At 37.5% G+C, this 8,995-nt stretch overlaps 1 protein-coding gene across 2 annotated transcripts in view; it reads left to right on the top strand.

Annotated features, from left to right (window-relative positions):
- The first annotated feature begins 505 nt into the window (after positions 1-505).
- LOC113237180 (sugar transporter SWEET1) overlaps positions 506-8,995 on the top strand; it is a 29,042-nt gene continuing 20,552 nt past the window's right edge. Inside the window, exon 1 of one of the 2 annotated variants that reach the window (XM_026473505.1) lies at positions 506-552. The gene's annotated coding sequence lies outside the window, so the exon portion shown is untranslated. Of the gene's footprint in view, positions 553-1,692; positions 1,736-8,995 lie in introns of those variants that run through there. The other variant, XM_026473504.1, reaches the window with a different exon arrangement.

The following is an 8,995-nucleotide window of genomic DNA, read 5'->3' as shown; positions in this document are numbered from 1 at the left end:
TCTGTGAAAATTTTATCTACCCCGTTCACGGACGTCGGCTAGGATAAAATTTAGCCTAGTTGGGATAAATTTTCGCGTGCTTTTTAGGTCACGAAATTTTAACCTGCTGTCAGATTGACACTATTGACAGCTGTTTGTTGTTTCTGCTAGTTTAATAAAGTTTGAATTAGGTACTTATAACAGTTGTCATTTGAATTTGGCAGCTTACATTGACATAAACCTAAGACTCCGTTCACGGATGCCTCGGCAGATTAATTTTTAGTTGGCGAATTTTTAGCCTGCGGTCTTAAACGCACCCCTGCTGTTGATACATGTCAATGTCTAATCAGCTGTCAGGTGACAACTATGTCTATATTCTCTATGGTTATCGGATGAGTGGCCAGTGGTCTTGTTGTATTAGTAGTTTGTGTGAGTGGTGGCGAAGAGTACGCGGGAAGTACGTACGTAACTACGCGCGCTTAACCTAAATTTATTTAATTAAATTCATAAAACCAGCAAATTTGTTAAACAAATATTGTGCCAACATAAAATATTTTGTTTCTCAACTAAAACGTGAGTATGATTTCATTTTTATTACAAACTTAAACAAGTTGTTTTTTTTTATTATCCTTTATGTAATTATTGAATTTAATAATATGCACAACTCTTCAGCTATATATTGGATGTTACAAAAAAAAACGCCTGTTTATTTAACTTATATAAAATTTATTTGTTACATAAATGCAATTTTATGGCAAGTTTTGTGAGTATTTCTGAAGTCAAGATCTGTCGTGCTCGTATTTTTGAAAGTTTGCTGTGATAACCATCTGTAGGTTACTACTAACGCGGTTGATTGTCTCTGTGTATAATGCCACTATCAATAACCTTGCTATTATCATTTATGAATTGTTTGTCTAATTTCAAACTATTGTTAGGGTTATCTTGATTCTTCTGCATTTACTATGTCAATGCTGTGCTGGGCACATTATGTATAGTATATTAATTTATAATAATGTGCCAGACAATCATACCAATTACCTTATCTTAAACTTCTTAAAAAAATAACTTACACTACGGAATTCCCCCTGTTGTGAGTACTTGGAGCAACTAAATTACTGGATAAATGATTTGAATGTCACTAATTACATGTTTCTTACAACTATACATTTTAGGCCATGGGAGAGGCGAGAATCTAAAATTGGTATCAGAAATAATAATAATTATATATGCTCTAGACAGCCATTGCATATGGCTGCAAGCAATTGAAATCAATTTATTCTGCCACCATTATGACAAATGACAAATTTTTTGGAAAAATTGTACATGTCCTATATCCGCGATAAGATCTGTCAGTACTTTATTATTTCCTAGCTACGTGGATAAGATATGCAGTTACTGCAAGTGAAAAGTAGATATTAGACTAGCGCCCTCTGTATGATATCCTCCCACCTTACATCCCCCGTCCCGTTAATATCAACATTCTCCTAATGTTAGTCCACTCTCCCTTTGCGTATGTCATGTGTAAATTTATTTTTAAAATAAATTTGTTTCTGTGATAGTCTGTGGAAGTTATCTGTTGTTGTAGATTCTTCTCTCAGTGATTTCTGTTGAAATTCACCAGTTAAATTTTAAGTAAAATGTGCATGTTTCTTAATTAAATATTGGTGGAATCATCAATGGAGCTATAACATTATAAAGAAGAAGAAAACTAGCGCCCTTTCAACTAACGGCGGCAGTATTTCTTCGTGATACACAGGTTACATAAGCCACTGAGATCGGCCTTATGGCATACAAAGTTTCATACCTTTTTATAGACACTCATAAAATAACATCAGTCGCAATACTAAAATAAACAAACCGTCATAAATTAAAAAGAACATAAATAATATACAATGTCAATTTTAAATGACATCTGATGATGAGAAGGGGATGTCCACATTATTCATTACTTTAGCTAAATCAACTCCCTGAATTCCCATCACTGGTCATAACTGACACATAAAAAGATAAAAGTTTGAAAAGGTAGTAACTAATTTTTGTTGTTTCAAAAAAGCACTTTTAAGGTTCCAATGACATTTTTTGAAGTCACAGCTTTTGTGTACGTTCTACTTACTTGAAATCACTTATTATAGCAAAAAGTTTAGTATTCATATTTAATATTGTAAAATATAACATTATAGCTACAATGATATTGTTATTTGATACACAAAGTACTCTGAATATGTATTTTATTTTACAACATTCTGAAATTAGAAAAGATACATATTTCTTCTTATATAACTATAACACGTACACAAAAAGTAATAACATTTTATAGCACCTGTATGTAAATTGTACAAACGGAAAGAGCAGTCATCTAACCGGTTATTTCAAAAATAGGTTATTACTACTGATAACCTAAAGTTGTATACCAAGTTTATTTGCAAAAATAACTATATTGATATAGCAAGTAAAGATAGATATTGGTGAAATTATAGGTACATGGGACTTTTCAATTTATGTCTCAGGATAAGGGACGCAGTAGCAGTGCCTCTCAGATCATGCAATTTAAAGCTCTTCGTGGCACTGCAACTGATGTGAACAGGTGTGTCGCTTACTACCACGTGCACAACTTGTTCGTCCCGTCACTGGGTATTATAAAAAAATATTTATGTATTTATTTATTTCCAAACTGAATCTATTATTACAGATTATCCACCCAATGCAAAGAACCAGCAATATTACTTCATGTAACACAAGATATAAAGCGCTATCTTTGTGAATTCACTCAGAGAACAATGGAACAGATCGATCCTATTCGATATTTCGTTCAGGGTGTGCAGTGTGCGCGTTAGCTAACATTCCGTCATGCGATTTGTCCTTCCAAGGGACACTGCCTGTAGCGGTGAACGGCGACTTCGCCCGACGTACCTATCAGGAACACATAATCCTAATACCCCTAGTAGCATCGGATTACATAGCATACCATACCTTTGATAACCTTCAACACGTACACTGCTAACGCTAAGGTCCTGCGCACGTGTAGCTCTTTATATCCCACCATACCCAAAATGAACAGATGGGGTAAACACCGTATTGCCTCCGGTACAGATATCTCAGGAATTTGTCTTGAATGCCCTCCAGCATAAGACTGTACCGCGTTTGATGTGGGACCCACACTACCGCATTACACTCAGGAGGCTTCTTACAAGGGCATCATACAATGCAATAATAGCACTAATACTCGTAAACCCGTGAACCCCACGAAGAATCAACCCCAAATTTCTGTACGCTTCAATATGCCCGCGAAACGTTTATTCTGCTGTAAATAATACTCCTAGATCCTTTACCTCCGTCACTCTTCTCATAAGCACCTTATCGACTTTATATTCATAGCGAATGGGGTTACGAGCTGTACTAAATGAAATCATCAAACACTTAGAGATGTTAAATTGAAGCTTATTGTTTTTGCCCGATACCACCACTTTGTCTATATAACTTTGAAGCCGTGCATGGTCCCCATCTCCTTTAACTGAACTAAACAGTTTAAGGTCATCCGAAATATTCTCGATGTCCGAAAATAGTAAGAAGCTTGAATGATTAATAACATTCGGTAAATCATTTACCATAATAGTAAATTGAAGAGGCCCGAGATTGCTCCCTTGGCTCACGCCTGATCTGACAAATACGGCTGTGATCGGTAACCAGCATACTCAACGTATTTGCCGGTTCTCCATGTAACTTGCCAGAAATTTTAGTAAGCAGGGAAGCAGTTAGTGCAACCTACACCAGTCAGCTTCCTTAGTAGGCTATCATAATCTACCACATCAAAAGCTTTACGAAAATCAAAATATGCAGCGTCTAACTGGCCTCTGCTATGATCTATCACTGGCATAATTTCCGTTACGTAATTTAAAAGGTTGCTTGTAGTACTTCGACCTGGACGGAAACCATGCCGTGCATCTGGGAGTTGCGCATTCACCTGATCAAATAATACTTTTTTGTATAGCTGCTTCAAAAACTTTACTTTAACTTTAGCTGGCGTTGATAACATCGCCACCGGTCTATACTTGTCAATAGACAATCCTGGACTACTTTTAGGTAATCGAATCACTAGCGTAGTTTTCCATATATCTGGAAAATCCTCTAATTCTAATCACTTATTAAAAATGTAAATATGTAAGCTGCGACAATCTGTAAATATGTAAGCTGAGATTCTATCAGGACCCGCGGATATCTTTGGCTTAAGCTTTGCGATCGACCTCCCCTATCTGATCCATTCTATGTATCCTAGCTGTCAGTCATCATATCAGTGTATCCTAGCTGATCCATTTTCGCTGCCCGCCTCTAATATTGCTCTGTCTACGTCTAGCTTGGCTTGCTCCGTACTGTACACCGAAAGGAAATATTCAGCAAACTCTTTAGTGCATTGCTGCTCTATTAAAACGACCCCTACTTTCAAAATTACTTGGGAATTTCGACTACCTCTTTTTGATCGGATGTAATTCCAATATGGCTTGGGGTCCTCCACCAAATGTTTCCGCACACTATCCCTGTGTCTCTCATGAGCCCGTTCTATCATCTTTTTAACACGCGCCCTACATAAACAAAACTCTTCTTAGTCGACGCTCGACTTACTAGCTTTATAACGTTTGTGATGAAGGGCCTTAAGTTTTATTTCTCGAATAAGTTCAGCAGTGTACCACTCAGGGTACCTACATGTAGTTTGAGTGCATAGTAATTTTATTTCTAAACGGGATACAATAATTCATAATTTGATTTATATTGTCAAAAAACAGTCAAATAGATTCTAAGTCGCCCAACTCGTACAACGGATTCCAATCCATTCAAGTTTTCAAGTTATACAATAAAGGGTATAACTTGAAAACTTCTTTACGAAAGTTCCACTGTGGTTGGCCATCATATGTATTGATTTGTTGCACTGAAGTCGCTGCGCCACCGCCGACCAACGAGAATGATGATATCTCAAGCGGTGGCTGGTACGCATCCAACGGTACCAGTGACTTGCTCGCCGTGCACGCATTAACACCCTCTCTCATTATCGTCAATACCAAATCAAGTTGACGATCGTTGCTATTACCTACCCCATATCTTTGAGTAAATCCACAATAGAACATAAAAAATTCAAAATATTTACAAATTACTGTCGAAGTAGAATACAAATTAAAATCGCCTATGACTAATATTTCTTTATACATGAGAGATATATTATCTATTGTCTTAAATAATACCATGTATTCGTTGTCACTACTACGCGGTGGTATATAGACAACAGAGAAGACAAATTTATGTTGATAAAAGCAGAAATCTATCGAGTAAATATACCTTTGCAAAAACGCATTCAAACATATACAACGGACTTCAGCTCGAAGCGCGGTGTGGCCACTAAAAGCGCGCCTCTCATCTGTTCGGTCACTCCGAATAATTTTATATTCTGGTGGAATTAATTCTGCTTCTTGGATTGAACTATTACAACCCGCCTCCGTAATTGCAAACAGATCTGCCTCCGAACACACAAACCCCGTACTAAACGCATCTAGTTTCGTTCGAAGGCCTCTTACGTTCTGGTAGCAAATTTCTGTGGATTTTCTCTTACTTTTTTAAGCTGTCGTTTGATCTTCGAAACCAAATCCATTCACAAAATTCTACATTAACTGGCCACAAGTCTGGTTGGCATAACTTTTCGTAAATACTTTCAGGAACTCCTATTCTGAATCCGTTCCGTACGTTCCGTTTTATGCTTTATTTTTTCAATTATGATTGGTTCTTCGGGCCCACATAACTTTTTTAAATATATTTCTAACTTTTCAATCGTAGTTTTTTTTTAGCCGTCACACATGTTGAAACTTTTTTCGTTCTGTCCCATGAATTTCCGAAGAACTTGTACTTCCGCCTTTCCGTACTTCATTAAAGGGGGTACCTATTTTTTAAGCGTCTTACTCGGTCCAGTCGTCCTCTTTCTCTATTTTGTTTTCCTGATTTTTTAAGAGATACGTTACCATCCACTCCTACCTCTATTATTTGCACGTCATTACTTTGTGATTTCGCACGTTTTATGGCCCCACTTTTTTTAATAGGTACCTCCTTTATATTTCGTTTCGTAATGTCTATTCGTATTAGAGCAAACACACTCCGTACAATCCATTCCAGTATCCAATTATTTATGTGTTAGTCCTTGAATGCACTAAACGTCTCCGCTTCAAATGGTACAACTTTTTACATTGCCCACCTGAACACTCCATTAAAGAAATATCATAAATTTCTGTATCACAACCACCACATCTGGTAGCCATCTTACTCAAAGATGTCACTCTGACTCCGTAATAATTTAAATAAATATTTTTTGTCACCGCGTACTCGCAAACACGTCCGGACAGCAACCGCACCGGAAAAATTTTCTCCTTTAATAAAATATTCTCCTTTGTGTGCCATCTCCTTCTAGAGGTTGGCATCCATTACACCCATTTGGGCCCACGAAGTTGCAGCTCGGAAGATTTCTGTGGTACTCATGTTGAACCACTCTGCAAGACTTTGGAGACATTGGTTTTTCCTGATGTTGGGGTTTTCCTTGCAGAGTGAGTTTTAGTAGAGAGTAGTTTTCACTCCGCATGATGTGCCTGAAGTACTGTAGTTTTGTGGTTTTCAGGAGTTCCAGTCAGAAATATACATATAGAGAGATATATATATACATAGATATGTATAAGATATATATTATAGATATCCGAGTATATGTATAACAGTAAAAGCAATCGACCTCGTGTCTACAAATAGTTCTGTAAAAAACGGCCAAATATTATGTTGCAATAGCCAACTAAGCATAAAACAATCTTTGCCAATTTCGCAACAAAACAATATAGAAATACAACATACCTGGATAGAAACAGCTATCTAAGACTATTACTACGGTTATTGTGTACAAAATAACCATATCAATAACGCAAATAACTTTGAAATTTGCAACGTTTTATTTCGATCTATAACTGATATTATAGAAATAAATAGCATGTTTACCTCTTGCCGATTGTTTCTACCTATATGGTATTTTTATGTAATTGAGAGCAACCTCCTGTTTTTAACACCAGGCGTAAAAGGAGGGGGGGTTACAATTTTCAAGCCTATATCAACTGTACCTTTGTCTGTCTGCTGCATCGTAGCTCCCAAACAGGTGGACTGATCTCAAACGTGCTTAGCGACGTTTAGGTTGAAAATGAGTTGTACCTATGTAGGAAAAATTGTGATGAACTTTCTATTTCATAAGTAAGTAAATTGCACTTACACTCGTGATACTGATTAAACTCTACTACTTATTCTTAATGAGAAGAATGAGTAAGAAATTAGGGGTTGCTCTTGTGTGTAAATAAACTTTTCTACACATTTACACACACAAGTTAACAGCAGTAGAGCTCCTTGTGAAAGAGTTCGTCGGAAGTACTGCCACCTTACCTATTTCTGTCGCCAAGCGGTAATGTGAACATTACTGCGTTCCGATTTTGAAGGGTGCTGCAGCTTGCTTTTGATTGCCTCTCCCGAAACCGTCTTTTCCGAGTCGAGGCGCATAATTGCGATTCACAACTGGCCCATCGGAATCAAGAGTACCGTTAACCTAGTTAACCTAGTTAACTAGCATATAATAAGCACTGATGCGTGTTTATGAGGCGAAAGGTATATATGCTAGGGGATCTAGCAATATTCGACCAAATTAAAAAACAATGTCAATTATTCATCATCACAGAAGTACTTCATTAGCATCGCTTTTAATTTGGTCCAGGGTTACTTATTTGACAGTCATTGTTTCGCCTTGCGCCTTGACCGTAGTCAGTGGAAGGTTGCTATCTCTGCCTACTCCGATGGGGAAAGGGCATGAAGTATATGTATGTACACATTAAGCATCATCAACCCATTTATACGTCCCACTGCTTGGCACGGGTTTCCTCTCAGGCGAGGGTTTAGGCCATGGTCCGCCATGCTGTCCCAACGCTGGTTGGGAATCTTCTTCGACATGCAAGTTTTCGCGATTCCGCAACTCAGAGGTGCGAGCCCGGACTCGAACCCACGGCTTCTGCTTGAGAGGCAGTAAATCATACCATTAGGCTTCCACGGCTTATCATTTATATTTCGTCGGTGATTTTGGAGCATATTTTAGGGTTTTAACGAATGTTTTAAAATATATATTATACGTCCTGTTTTAAAATCCTAACAGCTAACCATTCCTATTTGTGACTCGTTTTAAAATATTGAAACTAATTCGCATATAGATTACCAATATCCGAATATTCCACGCGAACTATGGCACTGCTTTAAATGTGGCCTAAAGCCTTTTTCTTGTCTCGGGGTTTTTAATGTAATGTATTATGGAATACCACACATGATAAATTAGCTTCTGATATTGTTTTTAATTAAGTTTAAGTTTTATAATTGAATTTAAAACAGGACGTAAATATTTTGAAACTGTTGTGAAAATTTAAAACATTCTGCCCTGAAGAATTTTTCGAAATGTCGCCCTTTGTACGCCCTTTCTGCCAAAAAACCGACGATTTGTTTCAAATACTTAGATCCACTCAACCTGTAAGAACTACTACAACGGACGCAGATATAAGAATCAGAGGGTCGGTCGTAAGTAAATTTTGTGAAAAATTTGAATGAGTATGATGGATGGATGGAATATTATCTACAAAATGTTATCTTTCTATCACCGATATGAATATCTATAAAGAGAATTCGAGTTCTTAGATTTTTGCGATTTTTACACATCCCCGTTCTTTTCTACATAAGTTTTGATTATAGTGACCGTATACGACAAGGGCACTGTAACTTGTGCCAGCAAGTCCGCACAGGGACCTTCTCAGTCAGGGCCTGACCCCAGATCAGCGCGATTGCACAGACTTCATCTGGTTCTCAAAAGGCTAGTGCCTTGGGTGAGCAGCCCCGGCGCACAGAGCTCTCCCTGTTGTTCAGATACCAGTATCAGAGCTGTTGGCACGCTTATTTTCCCTTGTACATTGCACAACCAACTGTT

The sequence above is a fragment of the Hyposmocoma kahamanoa genome, unplaced genomic scaffold (genome assembly GCF_003589595.1).
Source record: "Hyposmocoma kahamanoa isolate Upper Pololo Valley unplaced genomic scaffold, ASM358959v1 93, whole genome shotgun sequence".
NCBI classification, from domain to species: domain Eukaryota; kingdom Metazoa; phylum Arthropoda; class Insecta; order Lepidoptera; family Cosmopterigidae; genus Hyposmocoma; species Hyposmocoma kahamanoa.
The sequence above is the reverse complement of the archived record's forward strand: the minus strand, read 5'-3'. Positions and strand labels throughout refer to the sequence as shown.